This window comes from Leptonychotes weddellii, chromosome 8, assembly GCF_054177405.1.
Source record: "Leptonychotes weddellii isolate Sample4059 chromosome 8, ASM5417740v2, whole genome shotgun sequence".
Lineage (NCBI taxonomy): Eukaryota > Metazoa > Chordata > Mammalia > Carnivora > Phocidae > Leptonychotes > Leptonychotes weddellii.
Genome location: NC_138376.1, coordinates 98,794,282 through 98,819,693, shown reverse-complemented (window position 1 = coordinate 98,819,693; position 25,412 = coordinate 98,794,282). Strand labels below are relative to the sequence as shown.

Sequence of the window (25,412 nt, the reverse complement as noted above, 5' to 3'; positions counted from 1 at the left end):
ATGTACAGAGCTCAATAGGAGAATTTGGTCAGGGCAACTCTATAAGATTACAGAACTCAGTGAGCTTTTCTACAGGAAGCAATATCTTAAAGTTGGACTTGGAGGGTAAAAAAAAAGAGAGATAACCCAGTCAAATAGGAGGTATGGTGGTTGAAGAATATTGCAGGTACAACCTGTACAGGGCCACAGAAAAAAGACAGCATGGTACGTTACATTATCTGTAACAAGTTCATCATGGGTAAAGTGCAAGAATGGAAAGTGACAGAGATTGAGCCAAAAACAGATCCAAGGCCATCTATTTGGGAAAACAAAATAGAGCAGAGATCAACAGAGTTCCTATAAAGAGCCAGGTAATAAATATTTTAGGCTTTTTGGACATGCAGTCTCTTACCTTAACTATTGCAGAGCTAAAGCAACCTGAGACAATATAGAAATGAATATAATTCATTGCATATACAGATCAATTTGTAGATAATTGATATCTTAAAAATAATCTTCTGACCCATGAACACAAGCATATCTCTTCATTTATTTCGTTCTTTCATTTCACTCAGCCGTGTTTTCTAGTCTTTCTCTTTTTTGGTCTTGCCCTTTTTTGTCAGATTTATCTCTATTTCATATTTTAGATATCACTATAAATAGTATTGTTTTATTTAATATTCTTACTTTGCATTGTTTGTATGTAGAAACATAATTGATTTTTAGATATGGATCTTGTATCCTGCAACATTGCTAAACTCACTTATTAGTTATAGTAGCTTGATTATGGGTTCCATAAGATATTCTACCAAGATAATTATACTTTATGCAAATAAAATTACTTTCTTTTTAATCTGAATTTCTTTTATTTTTTTTGCTTACCATATTGTACTGGCTAAAACCTGAAATGCAATGTTGATTAATAGTGGTGGGATTGAATATCCTTATCATTTTTCTTCATCTTAGGAGGATAGATTTGGTCTTTCACCATCAAGTATGAGGTTCACTGTAGGTTTTTTATAAAAGACTTTTATCAGTTAAGGATTTTCCCTTCTGTGCATTAATTTGATGTGTGGCTATGGTGCCAGTTTTTTGGTCAAACACCAGCCTAAAAGTTATTATGAAGATAGTTTTTAGATGTGATTCACATTTAAATCAGTAGACATCAGTAGCTACCTGAGTAGACAGATCACCCTCTTTAATGTGGGGGGGTCTCATCTAATCATTTAAAGGCCGTAAGAGAAAAGATGCAAGTCCTCCAGAGAAGAAGGAATTCTGCCCCCAAGCTGCCTTCAGACTCAAGACTGCAATTTCTACTCTTCCCTAGGTTTCCAGCCTACTACACTGCCCTGCAGATTTCAAATTTGCCATGCCCCACAATCACGAATTAATTTTTTAAAAATAAATGTCTTTACTCCTCCCTTTCCCCTCCCTCTCTCCCTCATCTTCATTTCCCTCCCCTTCCCCAGATAGATAGATGATAGATAGATGATAGATAGATAGATAGATAGATAGATAGATAGATAGATAGACAGATGATAGATAGATGATAGACAGATAATCTTATTGGTTCTGTTTTTCTGGAGAATACTAATATACCTTCCATTCCCAGTTTGCTAAGTGTTTCTAACAGGAATGGGTTTTATCAAAAGTTTTATCAAACATTTTTTCTGCCTGTATTGAGATGATTATATGGTTATTCTACTTAGTTTGTTCATGTAGTGAATCATATCTTTGATTTTCAAATGTTAAATCAGATTTATATTACTGGAACTAACTCCAGTTGGGCATAATATTTATCATTTGTATGTATTATATTTCATTGGCTAAAATTTTGTCAATAAATTTTACATCTGTATTCAGAAAGGGTATTAGTCTACAATTTTCTTTCCTAATAGTGCACTTGTCTGCTTTTAGTGTCAGACAAAATGCTGGCCTCAAAGAATAAATTGGAAAATATTCCTTCCTCTTCAATATTCTGGAAGAGTTTATATAACCATACTAAATTTACTCATTGGCTCTAGTAGGCTTTGTTTTTTGTTTTTGTTTTCTTTTGCAAAATGCATAGAATTTTTGAAGTATACATGTCATCCTCAAATAAAAGTTTTATTTCTTCCTTTCTAATCTTACTGCTTTTTTTTTTTCTTCTGGCTTTATTGTAGTAGCTAAGACTTTAATTTCAATGGTGAAAAAAAAAAAGCGGTGAGAGTAATAAGTCTCTCCCCCATTTTAGACAGATTTTTCAGTCTTTTAACATTATGATGTTAACTGTAGGATTTTCATAGATGTCCTCAATCAGGTTAGGGATATCTTTCTGTATTCCTAGTTTTTTGGAAATTTTTGTTTGTTTAAATCATGAATCAGTGTTTAATCTTGTCACATAATTTTTATACATCTTCAAGTGATCCTATCTTTTTCCTACTTTTTTTCTGTTAATGTGTTGAAATTACACTGATCGATTTCAAAGCTGCTTTCCAAACTTTACAACCTTACATTACAGAATGAACTGTACTTGGTCAACATTTATTATCTTTGTTATATGTTGCTGCATATGATTTCCTCATCGATAGGGCTGCCATAACAAAAGACACAAAATGAGTGGCTTAAACAACATAAATGCATTGTCTCAGAGTTCTGGAAGCTAGAATTTAGTGACATTTAATGGCAAATTCTGTTTCCTAAGCAAGAGACAGGTGTTGAAATCTCTTCTCATTTCCTAGACCTCCCAGCTTCTGCTTTCCACTTGGTTCTTTGGAGCCTTACTTATAATATGCATATTTTAGGAAACATCTAAAGAATTGAAGATAATATGTATGCAGAACTGTCCATACAGAATTTGGGGATGGGCATCCCTTCTCTGAGCTTCTTCCTTTCTAAGAATTTTTCCTTCAATATCTACCTACTCCCATCTTTTTCAACCTCTGTCTTTTTAGTCCATAAGACTACATTTGTATTGAATTCTTTTTTTAAATTTTTTTATTTTTATTGTTATGTTAATCACCATACATTACATCATTAGTTTTTGATGTAGTGTTCCATAAAAATATGGAACGCTTCACGAATTTGTGTGTCATCCTTGCGCAGGGTCCATGCTAATCTTCTCTGTATCGTTCCAATTTTAGTATATGTGCTGCCAAAGCGAGCACCATTTGTATTGAATTCTATTACTCTGTATATCTCAGGAAACTGGGAAGCGTCCTCTTGGGGGAAAACCAATAAATAAGAGTATCATTTTGTTTACTTCCTTTCTTTGAAAAACTGTGTCTTATGCAATTTCTGATGCTTTTAATTCCTTTTAATATCTTTAAAAAGTTTTTTAAAAATCCAGTTATAATAGCTATCAACAGGAGGATCGCTTTCATAAAAGTTAATGTTACTGGAATGGGGACTCTAATCAATGTTCTTTCAGTTAAAAAAGTTTTTAATGCAACCCCCCCATAATTCCTATGTATTAATTTGTTATTTATTATAATAAATGTAATACATTTATCTTTATTGTTTAATTTTAAAGTTTGCTTTTATGAAATTCATAATTTTATAATATAATAAATCAAAAGGATTTTTAAAATAACATTCAATACTAGTAATTAGGCTAAAATATATATGCCTTATGTTTTAACATGATCCCATAATTTCAACAGAATAACATAATTTAACAAACATCACCATAATGTTTTAACACAAATCCTTCATTCCTAACATCATTTAAAACATAATTAGGGAAATAGAGGAACATAGGGGAAGGGAAGAAAAAATAAAATAAGATAAAGAGAGAGGGAAGCAAACCTTAAGAGACTCTTAACTATAGAAAACAAACCAAGCATTGCTGGAGGGGAGATAGGTGGGGGGATGGGGTAGTTGGGTGATGGGCATTAAGGAGGGCACATGATGTGCTGAGCACTGGATGTTATATGCAACTGATGAATCACTAAATTCTACCCCGAAATTAATAATACAGTATATGCTAACTAAATTGAATTTAAATTAAAAAATTTTTTTAAAAACATAATTAGGGGCACATGGGTGGCTCAGTCAGTTAACCACCAGACTCATGATTTCAGCTCAGGTCACGATCTCAGGATTGTGAGATCAAGCCCTGCATCAGGCTCTGCACACAGCACAGAGTCTGCTTGAGATTCTCTCTGCCTTTCACTCTACCCCTACCTCTGCTCACACACAGTCTCTAAATAAATAAATAAATAAATAAATAAATAAATAAATAAATAAATCTTTAAAAAACAAAACAAAAAAACCCATAATTCAAAATATTATATGTGAGAAACTCCTCACCCTGCCCATGTATTCATTGTCATTAGCGTTCCTTGTTTCTCTTCCCTATTTTGTGCAGACAATACAGGAACATCCTTATATTATCCATAACTTGATATAACTAAAGAGGTCCAAAAATCATGCTAAATGCAGAAACATTAAAGACCAGAAACCAAACCAGAGAGAACGTGGAGGTAAAATGGCATTGTTGAACTGCTATTGAGCTAAATTCTATCTCCCTCAAAAGAAAGACTTTATTAGTAACTAATCATCTACTTTTTCTTCTCTCAGTTTTTTTTTTTCATTAAACTTCTCTCAGACTACAGTAAGTAGGAGATAATTGACCACTAACTTAAGAAAAATGACTAAAGAAGTTTCTCTTTAATATATAAGACAAATAAATCTATAGATAATTAATTATATATTATTACTTTTTTCACCATTTACTTTTAGTCTAGTGGGGAAAGCACAAAATTACAGAATGCTGTTTTGAATTGCATAATACTAAGATACAGGTTTAGCATTGCATTACCATAGAAATTTTTTTTCCATTTCCTATACTTGGTTTTTGTTTGTTTGTTTTTTTTAATTCCAGTTAGTTAACATATATTGTAGCATTGGTTTCAGGAATAGAATTTAGTGGTTCATCACTTACATATAACACCCAGTGCTCATCCAACAATTGCCCTATTTAGTACCCATCACCCATCTAGCCTATCCCCGACCCACCATCCCTCCAGCAACCCTCAGTCTGTTCTCTTACCTATAAAGTCTCTTGGGGGCACCTGGGTGACTCAGTCAGTTAAGCATCTGCCTTTGGCTCAGGTCATGATCTCAGGGTCCTGGGATCAAGCCCTGCATCAGGCTCTGTGTTCAGCAGGGAGTCTGCTTCTTCCTCCCACTCTCCCTCTGTGCTCTCTCTCTCTCAAATAAATAAATAAAATCTTAAAAAAAAACCCTAAAACTATAGAGTCTCTTGTGGTTTGCCTCCCTCTCTGTTTTAATCTTATTTTATTTTTCCTTCCCTACCCCTATGTTCATCTGTTTTCTTAAATTCCACATATGAGTGAAATCATATGATATTTGTCTTTCTCTGACTTATTCCACTTAGCATAATACACTCCACTTCCATTCAAGTTGTTGCAAATGGCAATATTTCATTCTTTTTTATGGCTGAGTAATATTCCATTATTTATATATATGAAATATGTATATAAATGTGCCCCTTCGAATCACTGTATCCTTTGCATAAATACGTAGTTGTGCAATTGCTAGGTTGTAGGGTAGTTCCATTTTTAACTTTTTGAGGGATCTTACTGTTTTCCAAACTGTACCAGTTTGCATTCCCACCAACTGTTTAAGAGGGTTCCCCTTTCTCTGCATCTTTGCCAACATCTGTTCTTTCCCGAGTTGTTAATTTTAGCCATTCTGACCTGTGTTAGGTGGTATCTTATTGTGGTTTTGATTTGTATTTCCCTGATGCTGAATGATGTTTAGCATTTTTTCATGTGTCCGTTAGCCATTTGTATGTCTTCTTTGGAGAAATGTCTGCTCATGTCTTCTGCCCATTTCTTAACTGGATTATTAGTCTTTTGGGTGTTGATTTTTATGAGTTCTTTATAGATTTGGGACACTAACCTTTTATCTGATATGTCATTTGCAAATATCTTCTCCCATTCCATAGGTTGCCTTTTAGTTTTGTTGATTGTTTCCTTTGCTGTGCAGAACCTTTTTATCTTGATGAAGTCCCAATAGTTCATTTTTGCTTTTGTTTTCCTTGCCTGTGGTGACATGTCTAGTAAGAAGCTGCTGTAGCTGAGGTCAAAGAGGCTGCTGCCTGTTTTCTCCTCTAGGGTTTTGTTGGTTTCACATCTTACATTTTGATGGTTTCATATCTTTCATCAATTTTGAATTTATTTTTGTATATGGTAGGAAAGTGGTCCAGTTTCATTCTTTTGCATGTGGCTGTCCAGTTTTCCCAAAACCATTTATTGAAGAGACTCTTTTCCATTGGATATTCTTTCCTGTTTTGTCAAAGATTAGTTGACCATCTAGTTGTGTTCCATTACTGAGTTCTCTATTCTGTTCCATTGATCTGTCTGTTTTTGTGCCCGTACCATACTATCTTGATGACTACTGCTTTGTAATACAGCTTGAAGTCTGGGAATGTGATGCCTCCTACTTTGCTTTTCTCTTTCAATATTACTTTGGCTATTCAGGGTCTTTTCTTTTTTTTTTTTTTTTTAAAGATTTTATTTATTTATTTGAGAGAGAATGAGAGACAGACAGCACGAGAGGGAAGAGGGTCAGAGGGAGAAGCAGACCCCCTGCTGAGCAGGGAGCCCGATGTGGGACTCGATCCCGGGACTCCAGGATCATGACCTAAGCCGAAGGCAGTCGCTTAACCAACTGAGCCACCCAGGCGCCCCTCAGGGTCTTTTCTTTTCTAAAGTTCCATACAAACTTAGGGCTGTTTGTTCTAGCTCTGTGTAAAATGTTGGTGTTATTTTGATTGGGATTGCATTGAATGTGTAGATTGTTTTGGATAGTACAGACATTTTAAGAATATTTGTTCTTCCAACCCATAGCATAGAATATTTTTTCCATTTCTTTGTGTCTTCTTCAGTTTCTTTCAGAGTGTTCTATTTTAGAGTACAGATCTTTTACCTATTTGGTTAGATTTATTCCTAGGTATCTTATGGTTTTAGGTGTAATAGTAAATGGGATCAATTCCTTGATTTCTCTTTCTGCTGCTTCATTACTGGTGTATAAAAATGCAACAGATTTCTGTACATTGATTTTATATCCTGCTACTTTGCTGAATTCATGAATTAGTTCTAGCAATTTTTTGGTGGAGTCTTTCAGGTTTTCTACATAGAGTATCATCTGTACCTTCTACAAAGAGTGAAAATTCGACTTCAGCCTTGCCAATTTGGATGCCTTTATTTCTTTTTGTTGTCTGATTGCTGAGGCTATGACTTATAGTTCTCTGTTGAACAACAGTGGTGAGAGTGGATATCCTGTTGTATTCCTGACCTTAGGGGAAAAGCTCTCAGTTTTTCCCCATTGAGGATGATGTTAGCTGTGGGTCTTCCATATAGGGCCTTTATAATGTTGAGGTATGTTCCTTCTATCCCTATTTTCTTGTGGGTTTTTACCAAGAAAGGATGCTGTATTTTGTGAAATGATTTTTCTGCATCTATTGAGAGGATCATATGGTTCTTATCTTTTCTTTTATTAATGTGATGTGTCATATTGATTGGTTTGCAGATATTGAACCACATCTGAAGTCCACAAATAAATCCCACTTGATCATGGTGAATAATTCTTTTAATGTACTATTGTTTTTGATTAGGTATATCTTGTTGAGAATTTTTGCATCCATGTTCATCAGGGATATTGGTCTGTAATTCTCCTTTTTAGCGGGGTCTTTGTCTGGTTTTGGGAACAAGGTAATGCTGGCCTCATAGAATGAGTTTGAAAGTTTCCCTTCCATACCTATTTTTTGGAACAGCTTCAGAAGAATAGGTATTAATTCTTTAAATGTTCAGTAGAATTCCCCTGGGAAGCCATCCAGCCCTAGACTCTTGTTTGTTGGGAGATTTTTCATTACCAGTTCAATTTCTTTACTGTTCAGATTTTCTATGTCTTCCTGTCTCAGTTTTAGTAGTTTATATGTTTCTAGAAATTTATGCATATCTTTTAGATTACCTAATTTGTTGGCATATAATTACTCATAATATTCTCTTGCAATTGTTTCTTTTTCTGCGGTGTTGGTTGTGATCTCTCCTCTTTCATTCATGATTTTATTTATTCGGGTCCTTTCTCTTTTCTTTTCGATAAGTCTGGATAGGAGTTTATCAATTTTGTTAATTCTTTCAAAGAACCAGCTCCTAGTTTTGTTGATCTGTTCTACTGGTTCTATTTTCATTTCTATATCACTTATTTCTGCTCAAATCTTAATTGTTTCCCTCCTTCTACTGGTTTTACACTTTATTTCCTCTTCTTTTTCCAGCTCCTTTAGGTGTAAAGTTAGGTGTGTATTTGAGACTTTTCTTGCTTTGCTCTTATCACTGCCTTTGCTGCATCCCAAAGGTTTTGGACTGTCCTGTATTCATTTTCATTTGTTTCCACATTTTTTTTTATTTCCTCTTTAATTTCCCTGTTAACCCATCAATTTTTTAGTAGAATGTTCTTTAACCTCCTGTATTTGTGGTCTTTCCAAATTTTTTCTTGTGGTTGACTTCAAGTTTCATCGTGTTGTGGTTTGAAAATATGCATGGTATGATCTCAATGTTTTTGTACTGGCTGAGGCCTGATTTGTAACTCAGTATGCGATTTATTCTGGAGAATGTTCCATGTGCACTCAAAAAGAATATGTATTCTGCTACTTTTAGGATGAAACACTCTGAATATATCTGTTAAGTCCATCTGATCCAGTGAGTCATTTAAAGACCTTGTTTCCTTGATCTTATGCTTAGATGATCTGTCCATTGCTGTGAGTGAGGTGTTATAGTTCCCTACTTTTACTGTATTATTACCAATGAGTTTCTTTAAGTTTGTTATTAATTTATTTATATATTTGGCTGCTCCCAAGTTGGGGACATAAATATTTATAATTGTTAAGTCTTTTTGTTAGATACACCCCTTTATTATGATTTAGTGTCCTTCTTCATCTTTTATTACACTCTTTGGATTAAAATCTAGTTTATCTGATATAAGTATGTCCAGCTTTCTTTAGATGTCCATTAGCATGATAGATAGTCCTCCACTGCCTCACTTTCAATCTGGAGGTGACTTTGGGTCTAAAATGAGTCTCTTTTAAGCAGCATATCAATGGGTCTTTTTTTTTTTATCCATTCTGATATCCTACGTCTTTTGATTGGAGCATTTAATCCATTTACATTCAGAGTAATTATTGATAGATATGAATTTAGTGCATTGTATTACCTGTAAAGTTGCTGGTCCTGTAGATTGTCTCTGTTCCTTTCTAGTCTTTGTTGTTTTGGGCCTCTCTTTCCTGCTCAAAGAGTCCCCTCTAATATTTCTTGCAGAACTGGTTAAGTGTTCACAAACTCTTTTAGTTTTTCTTGTCTTGAAAACTCTATCTCTTCTTCTATTTTGCATGACAGACTTGCTGGATGACACATTCTTGGCTGCATATTTTTCCCATTTAGTACAATGAATATATCATGCCACATCCTTTAGGCCTGTCATTTTTCTGTGGGCGAGTCTGCTGCTAACCTTATATTTCTAACCTTATAGGTTAAGGAACTTTTGTCCCTAACTGCTTTCAGAATTATCTTTTTTTCTTTGTATTTTGCAGGTTTCACTATGACAGGTCTTTGCATTGACCTGTTTTTGTTGATTTTTGAAGGGAGTTCTCTGTGCCTCTTGGACTTGAGTGCCTCTTTCCTTCCCCAGATTAGGGACGTTCTCAGCTATAATTTGTGTGAATAGACCTTCTGCTCCTTTTTCCCCTCTCTTCGTCTTCTGGAACTTCTATGATACAGATATTATTGAACTTTTTGGAATTGCTGAGTTCCCTAAGTCTATATTGATGATCTAATAGTTTTCTTTCCTTCTTCTTTTCAGCTTCATTATTTTCCATAATCTTATCTCTTATATCACCCATTTGTTCCTCTGCTCCTTCCATCCTCATTGTGATTATATCCAGTTGATTTTGCATCTCACTTACAGCATTTTTTATTTCAGGCTGACTAGTTTTTAGATCTTTTATCTCTGTAGCCAGGGTTTCTCTGGGCTCTTCTATGTTTCTTTCAAGCCCACCTAGTATTCTTATGACTATTATTCTAAATTCTTGTTCAGATATATTATTTATATCTGTTTTGAGCAAATTCCTGGCTGTGCTTTCTTCTTCATCTATTTTGGGGGGAGAATTCCTCTATCTTGTCATGTCTAGGTTTCTGCCTTTTGTGTGCTGTGAAAGCTTGTTATGTTTCCTGCTCCTATAGTAATACTATATTGAGAAGGGGTCCTACACTGTCCAGTGCCTGGCACTTCAGGAAGTGTTTCTGGTGTATCCTGTGTGCACTCTGCTGCTGTGTTTTGGCTGCTCTTTCTCACATCTTAGTCCTCTGCAGAGTTCCTCCTTGCTTGCCATGGGGAGTGTTTGGACCTTTAACTAGATGTGCTTTGATTTGTTTAAGATAAGTCTAATATTAAAAAAAAAAATCCTGATCCAAGAAAAGAGAAAAAGAACAAGAAAGCAAATAGACAAATGACAAACAAAAAAGCATAAACCTGATTCCAAAGAAAAGGAAAGAAAGAAGGAAAAAAGAAAGGGGGGGGACCTGATCCAAAAAATGAGAAAAGGAAACAAACAAGCCAACAAATGAACAAAAAACTATAAGCCTGATGTCAAAAAAATAAATAAATATATTTAAAATGTTTTAAAAAAAATTAAAAAATAAAAATAAAGTAAAAACAACAACAACCACCAAAAAAAAAAAAACAAGCCTGGTCTCATTTCCACCAGAATGAAGCTGATACTTCGGAGCACTCTATGATCAGTAGTCTTGATGCATGCAGAAGGCCTGTGTTGTTCTTCTGAGGGAGAGGCCCACTGTACTGGCTCACAGTCAAACCTGCCTTAATAAAGACGCCCCTGCCCGGCACAGAGGTGGGGAGTTTGGTGTAAGTGACTCCAGCCTCTTCTGGAGGTCTGTGTTTCTCTCTGAAGTTCTACCATGCTGGTGGGCAGGTCCACCCTCTCCCTCCTGGAGGGAAACTTGTGGTCCCCACTGTTCAGGAGGCCCTCACAGAAAAGTGAACAATCTCCTCTTCTGTGTCCCAGGCTTCCCCAGAGGAGAGCCTCACAGCAGTGTACCCGGCACCTTTCTGTCCTGGAAAAACAGTAGCATGCCTACATGAGTGCCCAGAGTCTATGGTGAAGCATAGCAAAAAGCTGTGACCAGGTTATCTGCCCTCTTAGTGCATCTCTATCCCCTGAAGTTGAACAGCCTCTCAATGCTACCTGGAGAGTCTTTTGTCCTTGGAGAGGCAATATATTCTCTTCCAAATGTACTCCAAGAATAGGAACATTCTCTCCCTGTGCAACCCAGGGGATCCCCACACCACAGCATCTTGCTGGAACCCTATGCACCACCACACCACTCTATCTCCCACTTTCTCCCTCTCTCCCTGACTTCTATGTGTGAAAAGGGCTCCCTCTCCTCCATAGCACTACAGCTTTTCTCTCTCCCAATTCATGTCTCCAAACCTTGAGTCTGCCATGTTCTCTCCCTCCAATTGTGCAGATTCTTTTCTTAATCCTCAGATCAATTTCCTTGTTGTTCAAAATGATTTGATGTTGATCTAGTTGTGTTCAAGGGATGAGGCAAGCCCAGGGTCCCCCTACTACTCTGCCATCTTAAGTCCTCCTATTGCATTCCCATAGAGATTTAAAAAGAGGCCAGTATGCTGCCACATTGTGCTGAACACGGGAGGTGGAAAAATGACTAGGTGTAATCCCTGACCTCAAAAAGTATATGATTACTCACTAACTCATACTCCTCCCCCAAGTTTCTCATGCCTATCCCTTCCTCTACCTTCTCATTGCCAAGTCTCTAATATATATCTTATAACACCTCTAAAACATAGTGACCTCTTGTGAGGCACAGCATGATAGTGGACAGAACATGAACTTTGAAGTCAGAGAGACCTGAAGTCAAATCTTAACTTTAACATTTATGAAATATATGCTATTGAAGAAATTACTTCAATCTCTTGAACTTAATTTTTTCATTTGTAATATATGAACCTTAGCAAATACGTTAAAGTGTTTTTGCAGGGAGTAGATGAAATAACATTTGTGCAAACTTCCTTCAAATTATCAAAGCTAAATAAGTCTTCATTTTTTATCCTTCCACCAGCACTGGGAAAATGTATGTAAATATATTTTACAAACTGTAAATTAATCTACAATTTTTACTTTGTTTTGAATCCATCAAGCATACTGCAGATAGATTAATCTTAAATTTGCTATAACACAAAATAGCTTACCAAAAGTTGTTCACATCATCACTTTCCAGTCATTTCCCAATTACTTCCAGAGGTCTACTATAATCTGTCAGTCTTCTCTGTGCAATTTGGACAGACATGAACATTCTCTCACTTCTAACCCTTTGATTTTTACTTCCAAGACTTCCAACCTCCAGAACTGTACCACTCAATCTGTGATACATTGTTATGGCAGCTTCATGGACTAATACACATAGTTTTGAATCTTTGTTAATGTTCCCATAAAAACAGATGGGCACTCGGTGGAGCAAAATCAAAAACTATGGAAAACCTCTACATCAGTACTGGGTGAAAAGTTTACCTCATGAACCTGAAAATGTTAACAGGTAAAAATGCATACCTCAAGAACAAAACCCAAATAGTCCTGCTGCATAACTATGCAGAAGGAAGCAGAGGAAAAGCACAGGGACTTCTGTGAGCCATGAGAGCTAGAGAACCCTCAAATCACCAAGCTCTGGAAGGCTTGGAAAGCAAATATGGAAACAGTAACTGATTTGGCAAAGGATTTGACAGGGTCCAGTTTGTGAGTACAACGTGGGAAAACATGGTAAGGTCATATGGTGTTGTAGAGTCTGAGTCCTTTGAACTCTATTTAAAAAACCAACCAACCAAACAAACAAACAAAAAAAACAATCAAAGCTTCTTCCAAAACCTTCTGGGGGACAGAATCCAAATTTATCAGGACATGGGAAAGAAGTGGGAGGGACAAAGAAAAAAAAATGATCATCTAATGTTGGAGAGGGAGGAAAAGCCATATCTCAGAGAGTATCAATACGTATTTTTCAACACTTCACTAAACAGAAGAGGAGGTCTAGAACCATAAAGCTAAGAAATATATTATCCGTTCTTCTTTCCTAATAATATAAGAAAAGTAATCTCAAGCATGAGCAATGAAAATGATTGCAGTCAAATCACAGATGAAATTATTGTAATAAAACTGAGATTAAAGGGAAAGTTTATGTCCCTACAGACAATGAAGGTGCACTAGAAAAACATTTCTACAAACATTTACCTAAATTCATCCAAAGAAATTAAATTGTTATAAGCTACGAATTAACAGCTTAAATAATAATTACACAAAGTTATAAATGTAATTACTGGACAAAAATATTATTTGAAAGACTGCTGACAAAACTTAGAATTATAAATAAAAGAAAAAAATCACTTTGGAAATAAAGACTAAACTAGAAAGGACATGCACATGAGCATGAATAATGACTTAAAGAGAAGATGGAGAGGAACTAATGTTTAAAAATCAAAATAAAATGGAGACAAAAAGAGTTTCAAAATAAAATGATAGGTGTCACCGGAAGATGGTCAAGATCCAACATGTGAAAATCAAGACCATGAAACAGAACAAATACAAAAAATGCAATTCAAAATATTTTCCTGAAAAAAGAGTTGAAAGTATACTGAAAGTAAGGCACACTGTAAATGTGGATAAATGATCCAGAACTGGAAACACCCAGATACATTTAGCCAAATTATTAAATTTTAAGAAAAAGGGGGGAAAAGTGATGGGTGAGAGAAGGGTTAAGCATTTATACAAAAACATCAAAACAACTAAAGGGAAAGGAAATTAGACTGTTGTTAAACTTCTGACAGCTAGCATTTTATGCCAGAAGACAATGAAGAAACATATTTGAGAAATACAATAAAAGAAAGTGTAAGCTGGGGTGCCTGGGTGGCTCAGTTGGTTAAGCATCTGTCTTTGGCTCAGGTCATGATCCCAGGGTCCTGGGATTGAGCCCCATGTCAGGCTCCTTCCTCAGTGGGGAGCCTGCTTCTCCCTCTCTGTCTGCCTACTGCTCTGCCTACTTGTGCTCTCTCTCTCTCTGTCAAATAAATAAATAAAATCTTAAAAAAAAAAAAGTGTAAGCCAATGAGTTTAATATTCAGGCAAAGTACCATACATACATACAAACATACTGCACATATAAGCAAAAAAGCATCCAACTATTAGGAACATTAAGAACCCAGAGAATATTGCTTACAGAAGCACCTCTGAAAGATCCACTAAAGAAAAGTTTCAGGCAACCTAAAAAAATTGGAAGCCATCAGCACAATGTCTAGAAGAGGCCTTAAGTATATATTTACCAGTAGAACTAAAATTAACTGATGGTTATAAAGAAAAGAGTAGAATCACAATCCTGTAAAAGGATAGACACACTATAGTTATTTTATGCTGTATGTGGAAAGGAAGAAGAGGTACCAATGTAGATAGTCCAAAAATGGCACCCAAAAATAATTTGAACCTAATTATAAACTTCTACATTTAAATTCCAGTCTATTGAAAATACTGCAGATAGAGAAACAATCTAAATGACACTAGAGGAAGAAATGTGCAAATTCTAGAATCCCTCAGGACACCTGACCTGGTTTCTTCAATAAGTCAATGGCATAAAAATCTAAAGGAGAAAAGACCATTCTACATCACAAATAATCTAAAAAGCATAATACATAATGCATAATACATAATAACCAAATACAAAATGCCTTTCTTGGATTCTAATTCAAACTAACCACAAATATATTTTTAGGTAATTAATGAAATTTGAGCTAGGTATTAGAACATAATAAAAAATTATTTATAATTACACAAGATGTGATAATGGCACTATGGTTATGTAAGAAAATGTCTTCCCCTTTTTTGAGTTGCATATTGACATTTAGGAGCTGAAATGACATGACTTTAGGATTCATTTTAAAACACTTTAGTAAAAATGATCAGAGAATAGTCAAGTAAGTCAAAATGTTGATAGTTGTTCAAGTTAGATGATTAGATAATTTTTCATAATAAAAATTATAAAAGGAAAAAGATGGCACTCAAAAGATATCCATATCACATCCCTGGAGCCTGTAAATATTATACCTTACTTGGAAGAAAGGGTTCTGTAGATGTAATTAAGTTAAGGACCTTGGGATGAGATCATCTTGGATTATCTGAACATGTCATAAATTCAATGACTAAAACTTTGTAAGAGACACACAAAGGAGAACAGACAGAAGAGTTGTAGGTAATTGGCCATGGAGACCAACATTGGTGCTATGTAGCAAAAGAATGCTGATTGCCACCAAAAGCTGGAAAAAGCAAGGAATGAGATCTTTCTTGGAGCCTCTTAAGGGAGTGAGACCCTTCTCAGTTTGTATGTTGGGCCTCCAGGATTGTGAGAGAATAAATTTCTGTTGTTTCAAGTTATCAAATTTGTGATAGTTTGTTACAGTAGCCCTAGAAAATAAATACACTAAATTCTTTAACATCCATATTAAAACACCAATGCACGATGATTTAAAAATAAATGAAATCATAAAAACTAGTATTATAGAATTGAAGATAATCATATTACTTGCACTGATAAAAGTGGGCTTACTCTTCTTTTCTAAAGAGTAATATTCAAATTTGCTAACAAAGCAAAATCCAACTTTATGCTACATCCTGAAGTTATATCTTAAAAAAAGAGTTTCAGAGAGGTTAAAAAAAAGGTTCGGGAAGATAAAGCTACATCAGGAAAATGAAAATAATAAGAAAGCAGGTAATCTCAGTCTTTATTTTCAACAAGGTAGAATTCAAACCAAAAAACACTAAAGGAGACAAAGTAAAATAGTTTATAAAGTTTGCAATTCACAATGAAGATGTAAAAATTATTAATATTTATGAAACCAATAATACAACAAAAACTTTCAAGAAGTAGCATCCACAGATTTAAGGAGAAAGAGAAATAAACTACCAGTAAGAAATTTTAGCATACCTCTATCAATTTAAGACAAATAAAGTAGAAAAAATAAGTAAGAATGTAGAACAATATAGGCCACAAAAAAAACCTCAACAAATTCCAAAAAGTATAAATAATATAATCACCACTCTTTGGTCATAATTCAAAAAAACTAAACTAAATACAGTTTCTAAGTTGAGAGTTTTGTCCAAGGAAAATTAAAAACGCACTATTAAGCAAAGAGAAATATAAAACAAAAATTTTTTGAAAATAATAGTAAACACAGGATATATCAAAATAAAATATATAACATTGTATCCATTCCTCATATTATATATGGTGGCAAATTCCAAATGGATCAAATTCTAGCACCAATTAATTAATGAAACCATGGGTAAATTGCAATGTAACATAGGTGTGAGGGAAACCTGGTATGACTTAGACACTGAAAGCTATAAGAACAAAAAGTTGGTATTTTTATTACATAAAACATGTATGACCAAAAAAAAAAAATAAGAAAAAATAAAATGACAAAGTGGGAAAAATACTCAAACATCCATCACAGAAAACAGTTAATATCACAAATATATAAAGTGCTTCTAAAATAGTGAAGGAAAAAAAATCCACAAACTCAATAATAATTTCCTGGAATTAAGAACAGAGTTCACAGTAAAAGAACTGCAAATAGCACTTAACCATATGAAAAAATATTCAGTCATGATAAGATCATGCATAAGAAAATGCATGATAAGAAAATGCACTCATGATAAGAAAATGCAAACTAAAATCACACTGAGATATTTTTCACCTATCATATTAGCAAAAATCCCAAATTTAGCACATATTTCTGGGGAAGTTATAGGGAAACAGGTGTTCTCAAATATTGCTGTGGGAAAGGAAAGTAATACAACACTTATGGAGGGAAATTTGAAACTATCTAGCAAGTCATATACCTACCATTTGATCCAGCAATTTGGTTGCTAGGAATCAATACCAAATATATATGAAAAGGCACAAATGAATTCACCAGGAGTCAGGATCCTGTAATACCATAGGAAATATATATGGTAATGACTTCCTCAGTCATTCTTCAGAGGGATCTATGACTATATTCTTAAGTCTAAAGTCTCTGTACACTAAAAATAACCAGACATTGTGAGGATTATTAGACACAGAATCTACATTGACACTGATCTCTAGAGACACAAAGAATTATTATGGTCTCTTTTAGAGGCAGGGGCAAATGAGGTGGGGGCAAATGAGGTGGGCGCAAATGAGGTAATAAATGGCATTCTGGCTAAAATCTAGTTTATAGTGGTTTCACTAGACACACAGACCCACATGATCCCTGAATGTATAAATGGGATAGGTATTCTTAGCAGATGGAGTAATCCTTGCATTGGTTCTTTGGTCTTTGGGGTAAGAGCTATTATAGTGGGGATTACCAAAAAGGAAGACTTGGAAACTCTATTCTCTACCCTTCTCACCTCCCAGATAAAATAGAAAATCAGAGAAAATATTGCATCCTGGAGGTGGGGTGGGTTAGAAGATGGTGGATGATAGAGAGTAGTGGTCCCTATCATATTACATCCATTTGTATTATTAGTTGGCTCCTACAAAAAACATGGATCCTGGAGAATGACTGTACACTGCTGCTAACTCAATCAAGCAGTAGCCCAATTGCCAAACATGGTATTTTTACTCAAGCACATTAATAAGACCTCAAGGACATGGTATGTGGTAGATTGAGAGAATGTGTGAGTGACTGGTCATGTGTGCTTTTATCCCAATCAGGAATAAGAAACAGAAAAAGTTTGCAGTCATATGGAATATCCAACAAAATACAATCACAGTTTGCCTCAAATTTAAGTTTACTCTCTAGCTCCATGTTATTATTCAGTCTAAAGAGACCTGAATCATACGGGCATGCCCCAGAACATCACACTGATCAATGATATCATGCAGTCAGGCAGGATAAGCAAAAGGTGGTTGGCACACTGCAAGCCTTGGTAAGACACATGAGCTCCAGATGAAAAGAAGAAAACATCTATGAAGATTTAGGAATCTGCCATATCAGCAAAATTTTAGGAGATCCAGTGGTCAGGGGCATGGCAGGACACTTTCTCCAGATTAAATGACAAATTATTGTATCTTGCATCCTGAACTACAAAGTAGGAAGTACAGTGCCTCTTCAACTTCTTAAGTTTCTGAAGGCAACACATTCCTCACATGAGAATACCGATCTGGTCTGTATCCTGAATAACATAAAATCCTGCTATCTTTGACTAGAGCTGGAGCAGAAAAGGGATATGAAACAGGTTCAGGCTATGATATAATAAACCTGCTGCTTAGGCTATACAAGTTAGTAGATTCTATAATAAAATGGAAGTCTCAGTGATAGAAAAAGTTAGTGAGGAATTTATAGCAAGCCCCAGTAGTTGAATCACTATACAGACAACTAGGGTGATGAACAAGGTAGTGCCATTTGGGTGAAGAATCACATACTTCTGAAAAAGAGCTCCTGGCGAGCTATCAGGCCCTGGTAATGTTGAAATACTTGACAATGTAAAACCAAGTGACCATACATATGGAACTGCCTATCATGAGCTGTATTTGATGTGGTCCACCAAGTCATAAAGTCAGGCAGGCCCAGCAGCAATCCATATTAAGATGAAAATGGTACATCTGGGATCAAGCTCAAACAATACTAATGCATATTAATTAATAAGACACAATACTAATGCATATTAATAAGACACTAATGCATATTAATTAATAAGACATGATATTATACATAGAAAACCCTAAAGGCTCCACCGATAGATAGATAGATGACAGATAGATGATAGATAGATAGATTTATATATAGATATATAGATATATATAGATAGATACAAAGTAATAAATGAATTCAGTAAACTTGCAGAATCCCTTATTACCCACTATGCTTATTCCATGCTCACAGCAATGGCCATAAGGGAGAAGAAAAGTCAAATACAAACAACTGAAGAAATGGGAAAAAGCCTAAACATGATTTACAAATGGGTTAGATTGCTTTATCATTATATTTACAGATGACATGGTGCAATATTGGGATTTCCTTGAAAATAATCAGCAGTGGATAGCATATAGTACTGAAAATTTGTCACGGACTGATTATTGTTAAAACTGGATGATAGGGGCACCTGGCTGGCTCAGTCACTTGAGCCTCTGATTCTTGGTTTTGGCTGGGGTTGTGATCTCAGGGTCATGGGATTGAGCCTTTCAGGCTTCGCACTCAGTGGAGAGTCTGCTCAAGATTCTTTCTCTCCATCTCTCTCTGCCCCTCCTCCATGCTCTCTCCTTCTCTCTCTCTAAAATAAATAAATAAATACATATTTTTAAAAAACTGTATGATAATGATAAAAACTCTTAATGAAGTGGGTTTAGAGGGAACATACCTCAACATAATAAAGGCCATATATGAAAAACCTACAGCTAACATCATACTTAGTGGTGAAAAACTGAGAGTTTTCCCTCTAGGATCAGGAATAATACAAGGATGTTCATTCTCACCACTTTTATTCAACAAAGTACTTGAAGTCTTAGCCACAGCAATCAAACAAGAAAAAGAAATAAAAGGCATCCATACAGGAAAGAAAGAAGTTAAACTGTAACTATTTGCAGGTGACATGATACTATACATAGAAAACCCTAAAGGCTCCACCGATAGATAGATAGATGACAGATAGATGATAGATAGATAGATTTATATATAGATATATAGAGACAGATACAAAGTAATAAATGAATTCAGTAAACTTGCAGAATATAAAACTAATGCCCAGAAATTGGTAGTGTTCCTATACACTAAAAATGAAGTAGCAGAAAAAGAAATTAAGAAAACAATTCCATTTAAAATTCTACCAAAAAGAATGAAATCGCTAGGAATAAATTTAACCAGGAAGGTGATAGATGTGTACTCTGAAAACTATGAAACATTGATGAAATAAATTGAAGATGACACAAAAAGTGAGAAGATAGCCCATGCTCATGGACTGGAAGAATTAATATTGTTAAAATGCCCATACTACCCAAAGAATCTACAGATTCAATAAAATCCCTATCAAAATACCAACAAGCATTTTTCATAAAACTAGAACAAATAATCTATAATTTGTATGGAACCACAAAAAGACTGTGAATAGGCAAAGCACTCAAGAAAGAACAAAACTGGAGGTATCATAATTCCAGATTTTAAGATACACTTCAAAGCTATAGTAACTGAAACAGTATGGCATTGGCACAAAAATAGACACATAGAACAATGAAAGAGAACAGAGAGCCTAGAAATAAACCCTCATTTATAAGATCAATTAACCCATGGCAAAGGAGGCAAGAATATACAATGGGGATAAGATAGTCTTTTCAATAAATGGTGCTAGGAAAACTGAACAGCTACACATGAAAGAATGAAACTGGACCACTTTCTTACACTGTACATAAAAATAAAGTCAAATTAGATTAAAGACTTAAATGTGAGACCTGAAAACATAAAACTCCTAAAAGAAAACACAAGTACTAATTTCTTTTTTTTTTTTTAAAGATTTTATTTATTTATTTGAGAGAGAGAGAATGAGAGAGAGCACATGAGAGGGGTTAGGGTCAGAGGGAGAAGCAGACTCCCTGCTGAGCAGGGAGCCCGATGCGGGACTCGATCCAGGGACTCCAGGATCATGACCTGAGCCAAAGGCAGTCGCTTAACCAACTGAGGCACCCAGGCGCCCACAAGTAGTAATTTCTTTGACATCAGCCATAGTAATATTTTTCTAGATATGTCTCCTAAGGCAAGGAAAACAAAAGCAAAAACAAACTATTAACTAAAAAGCTTTTGCACAGTGAAGGAAACAGTCAACAAAACAAAAAGGGCAACCTACTGAGTGGGAGAAGGTATTTGCAAGCTATATATCCAATAAGGGGCTAATATTCAAAATACATAAAGAATTTATACAACTCAACGCCAAAAAAAACCCAAATGATATAATTTAAAAATGGGCAGAGGACCCGAATAGACATTTTTCCAAAGAACATATACAGATGGCCAACAGACACATGAAAAGATACTCAACATCGCTAATCATCAGAGAAATGCAAATCAAAACCACAATGAGAAACCACCTTACACCTGTCAGAATCACTTGAATCAAAAACACAAGAAAAAACAAGTGTTGGTGAGGATGTGGAGGAAAAAGAACCCTGGTGCACTGTAGATGGAAATGCAAATTGGTATAGCCACTGTGGAAAATAGTATGGGGGCTCCTCAAAAATTAAAAACAGAAATGCCATATGATCCAATAATTCCACTATTGAATATTTACCCAAAGGAAAAAAAACACTAATTCAAAAAGATATATGCACCCCTATGTTTATGGCAGTATTATTAACAATAGCCAAGATATGGAAGCAGCCCAACTATCCACTGATAGATGAATGGATAAAGAAGATGTCACACACACACACACACACACACACACACAGAAATATTACTCAGCCATAAAAACGATAAGATCTTGCCATTTGCAACAATATGGATGGGTCCAAAAGGTATTATGCTAAGTGAGATAAGTCAGAAAAATACCATGATTTCACATATGTGAAATCTAAAAAAGCAAAACAAATGAATAAACAAACAAAAGGCAGAATCAGACCTATGAGGTTTCCAGTTATGGAATGAATAAGTCATGGGAATAAAAGGTACGGCATAGGGAATATAATCAATGGTATTTTAATAGCGTTTGTATGGTGACAGATGATAGCTACACATGGGAATTTATTATGTCGTTCTGTCATTTTTTATGTTTGATATCTTTCATAAGAAACAAACAATTTTAAATGTGAATTAAAGGTGATGATAGATGTGACAGAAAATAAGGAAGTCCTCAGTAAAATCCCACAATATTAAATCTTCAATATAAAATATTTCTTGAAATGATATTCCATATTTTCAATTATCAAGCCAATTAGCCTACTAAGAAATTTACAGTGATGAATAGCAGTAAACTGGAATGTTGTATTCAAAGGATTATTTTGTATGTAGGGGTCATTCTGTGCCTATCACATTGGCAAGGCGCCTGCTGCTGAACTAAAACATAAAAATGAATAATGTCTTTATGTTCAAAATCAAAAGTCCACAATATATTTATTGTCCTGATACTTTAAAATGTTCAGTTTGCAATCCAGTTTCTTTTGAATTTTAGTAGAATAAATCTCTTAATTATGCAGTCACATAAGTAGAATCACAGCATGTTAAAGTTCAAAGAAAATTAAAGATCATCTACTCTAATTCTTGTACTTTACAAATGAACAAACTAGACCTTTTGAAGTTCCCAAAGTATCACTGAGTGAGCTGAGACTAAAACCCAGAATTGCCTCCCAACTTAGTGCTTTTTCTACTACCCAACCTAAAAACATGATATGAGACAGTGTCCCTTTCAAATAGATTCATTCTGATTGTTGCTAATGCAAACTCTCCAGTGAATACTGAAAAAAGATTTGGCCCTTCACACTCCTTTCTAATAACTCCATCTCCACTGCTTTCCTAACAGACAGTGAATGACTTAAAGAAGCCATTGTATCTGCTATTGTTATTAACTTCGATTCCCCAAGATCTATCAGAGTGCCTGACATGCAATAGGCAGCTAATAAATGCTCACTGGAGATTAAATGATGTGATGTGGTGCTACATCTATATGTTAATAAATGCAAAGCTGTATCTAAAAGCAAAATGATTGCCACTTTTTGTCAATGAGATGACAAAGGTGATATATGTTTTTAATATATAGACGTAATTAGATGTGGGGCACTATTGTTCATTTTTTCTTTGCTTTTTTTTTTCATGAAACAAAACAAAACTCACTTCCAATAGTCCAGGTTGGTATATGCAGTATGTAAAGTGTCTCTTGGTTTATGTAAGGTTCATAAAAACTCAATATACAATTTTATTTAATCTAAGTAATGAAGAAAAGTTGGTATAATTCTAACATAATATATGAAACTTTTACAGTTCATAATTAGAATATATGCTAAAATCCTGTCACTATCTCTCCCAAGTAATTAAAACTTTTTTAGAGAGGAAAACTATTTTTAACTGCCAAAGAAATAAAAATCCCTGACGAAATTCATTTTCATGCCTGAAACAATTTATGAAACAGTTTTAAAGACAATTATAAATTATTATAAAGAAATTCTTATTTACTGGTATTTTCTTTGTGAAGAGAATTCATTTTTTGCTCCTCTGCACAGTATCTCTAAGAATGTAGGAAAGTTCTTTGAGTATGAACAGCTTCTTGTGAATCCAGTAGAAACATTTTATTGCTCTGGATAAATGAGTTAGAGCAAATTAAATAGCTGATTCTTGTGTTTACGAGGGCTTCTTAGTGCACCCTTGTGGTAAAGTAATAAGTTACAAATGCAACCTTAAAAATTTCAGAGCATAAAGTCAGCCCTAAAAGAAACGATTGTGAGTCATCTGTTTGGTACTTTCATGAAGCATTAGCCATTGTCCTACCTGGTCATGGAAAAAAGTTTAGTGCAGCTTTGTTCTGTAAAAAGGAGATAAAAAATAAAAGATTTGAATCAGAAGGTTTAGGACAAAAAGATAATCTCATTTTTTGGAGGCCATTGAAAGTGATGTTGAATAATATCAACATTGAACAGATATTAGTGGATGAATTTACTCCAAACTGCTTGTTTAAGCTTCTGTGCTCTAGGATATGAGAAAATGATATTGGGCAATGCTTCTTAGTTTTTCCCAATTTGTCAAATCTAGTCACAACTCTTACCTTACTTTTTTGAACTGAACGAAAGAAATATTGTCCCATGCAGAAATGGATGTTGTGTTCACATTAACTGATATACAAGGGAGACACAACAGAGTACTTCGCTTTTTTTGCTGTTTTTAATTAGGAAAAAGAGAATATATCTTTTAAATAAGACAACAAAGAAGAACATTTGCAGATTGAATTTAATCCTTGGACAGCAAATTTGAAATTCCCAACAAAATTAACTTTCAAGAAAAAGTTAATACTTTTAAATACGTATATATAATACTTTTATTACATTTCTATACACATGTACATCACAATAAATAGAATTTGTCTGGGATACATAAGTTTATATAATAACAAAATACAATCTAAAAATGTCATATTTTTTCTCATAACTTCTAGGAAACTTACAGTTAACTCAGATAATTTTATACCAAAGAGAATCTCTTCCAAAGGTAAACCAGACTTATATGCAGAATGTTTATATCAGTAATGTTTGTAATAGCAAAAATTTATAAATAGTAAAAAATATATAGACAGGTAAATGTACGACTAAATTATTATATATTTATAAAATGTAATAAGGTCAAATAATGAATTAATAAACATTACATACAACACTATTGAAGGTAAGCAATCTAAAATTTAGTAGGAAAAGTAAGTCCAAAAAGCTAAAACACTGCATAATATATTTTTATAAGGCTAAAAATGCAAAACAATGTAAATGAAAAAAAAAACATAAAACAATCTGCTTGGTAAAGATAAAGCAAGATAATATCCACATATGATCCAAGATAATAGTAGTAACTAGAAGGTGGTGGCAAGTAGGGGACAGAAATGGCAAGAACCAGATCATTAGATGTTCTAGTTTGTGTATTAGGTTAACTGGTATTTGTTGTATCATTGCTTGCAAACAAATCAAACTAATAAATAAGGTATGCAAGAGTCACTGAAGAGAGTATGCAATAAAGATAAATATTAACCCAATTCTGTGTCTCTGGGATATAAACAAAGAAACAACAGGATAAAAAGAAAGCCACATTTTAATTTACATATCAGTTCTGCAAAGTGAAAAATATATAATAGTTATGTAATATTGCTAGGCATTGTAGATGATCTAATATTTTATAGTTCAGCTCTGAACCAATAACTTGCCTTTTAGTAATCTATTCACACATAGGTACAAGAAGGGAGAAATAGGGCACCTGGGTGGCTCAGCCATTAAGTGTCTGCCTTCGGCTCAGGTCATGGTCCCGGGGTCCTGGGATCAAGCCCCACATCAGGCTCCCTGCTTCTCCCTCTCCCTCTCCATTCCCCCTGCTTGTGGTCCCTCTCTTGCTGTGTCTCTCTCTGTCAAATAAATAAAATCTCAAAAAAAAAAAAAAAGGGAGAAACCAATGTGCATTGTTGATCCATATGTGTCCCCAAAATCAAGCATTGTGCTTTGTACTACCTGTCCTTAGTATTTTATGACAAGTGAATATATGATTCAAATATTAACCCAGTCTATATTCAAGAAGTTCTCAAAAATTAAAAGCAGAGAAAAATAATTATTTTTCCAAAAACATCATTGTACATATACTTTAAAGTAATTCAAATTAAA

The 25,412-nt window shown here is 34.5% G+C and overlaps 1 non-coding gene across 1 annotated transcript; it reads right to left on the bottom strand.

The window, feature by feature from the left end:
- Positions 1-3,018: 3,018 nt before the first annotated feature.
- Positions 3,019-3,125, bottom strand: LOC115941168 (U6 spliceosomal RNA). The gene has a single exon (XR_004075924.1). It is a non-coding gene; the product is annotated as a U6 spliceosomal RNA (small nuclear RNA).
- Between the last annotated feature and the right edge of the window lie 22,287 nt (positions 3,126-25,412).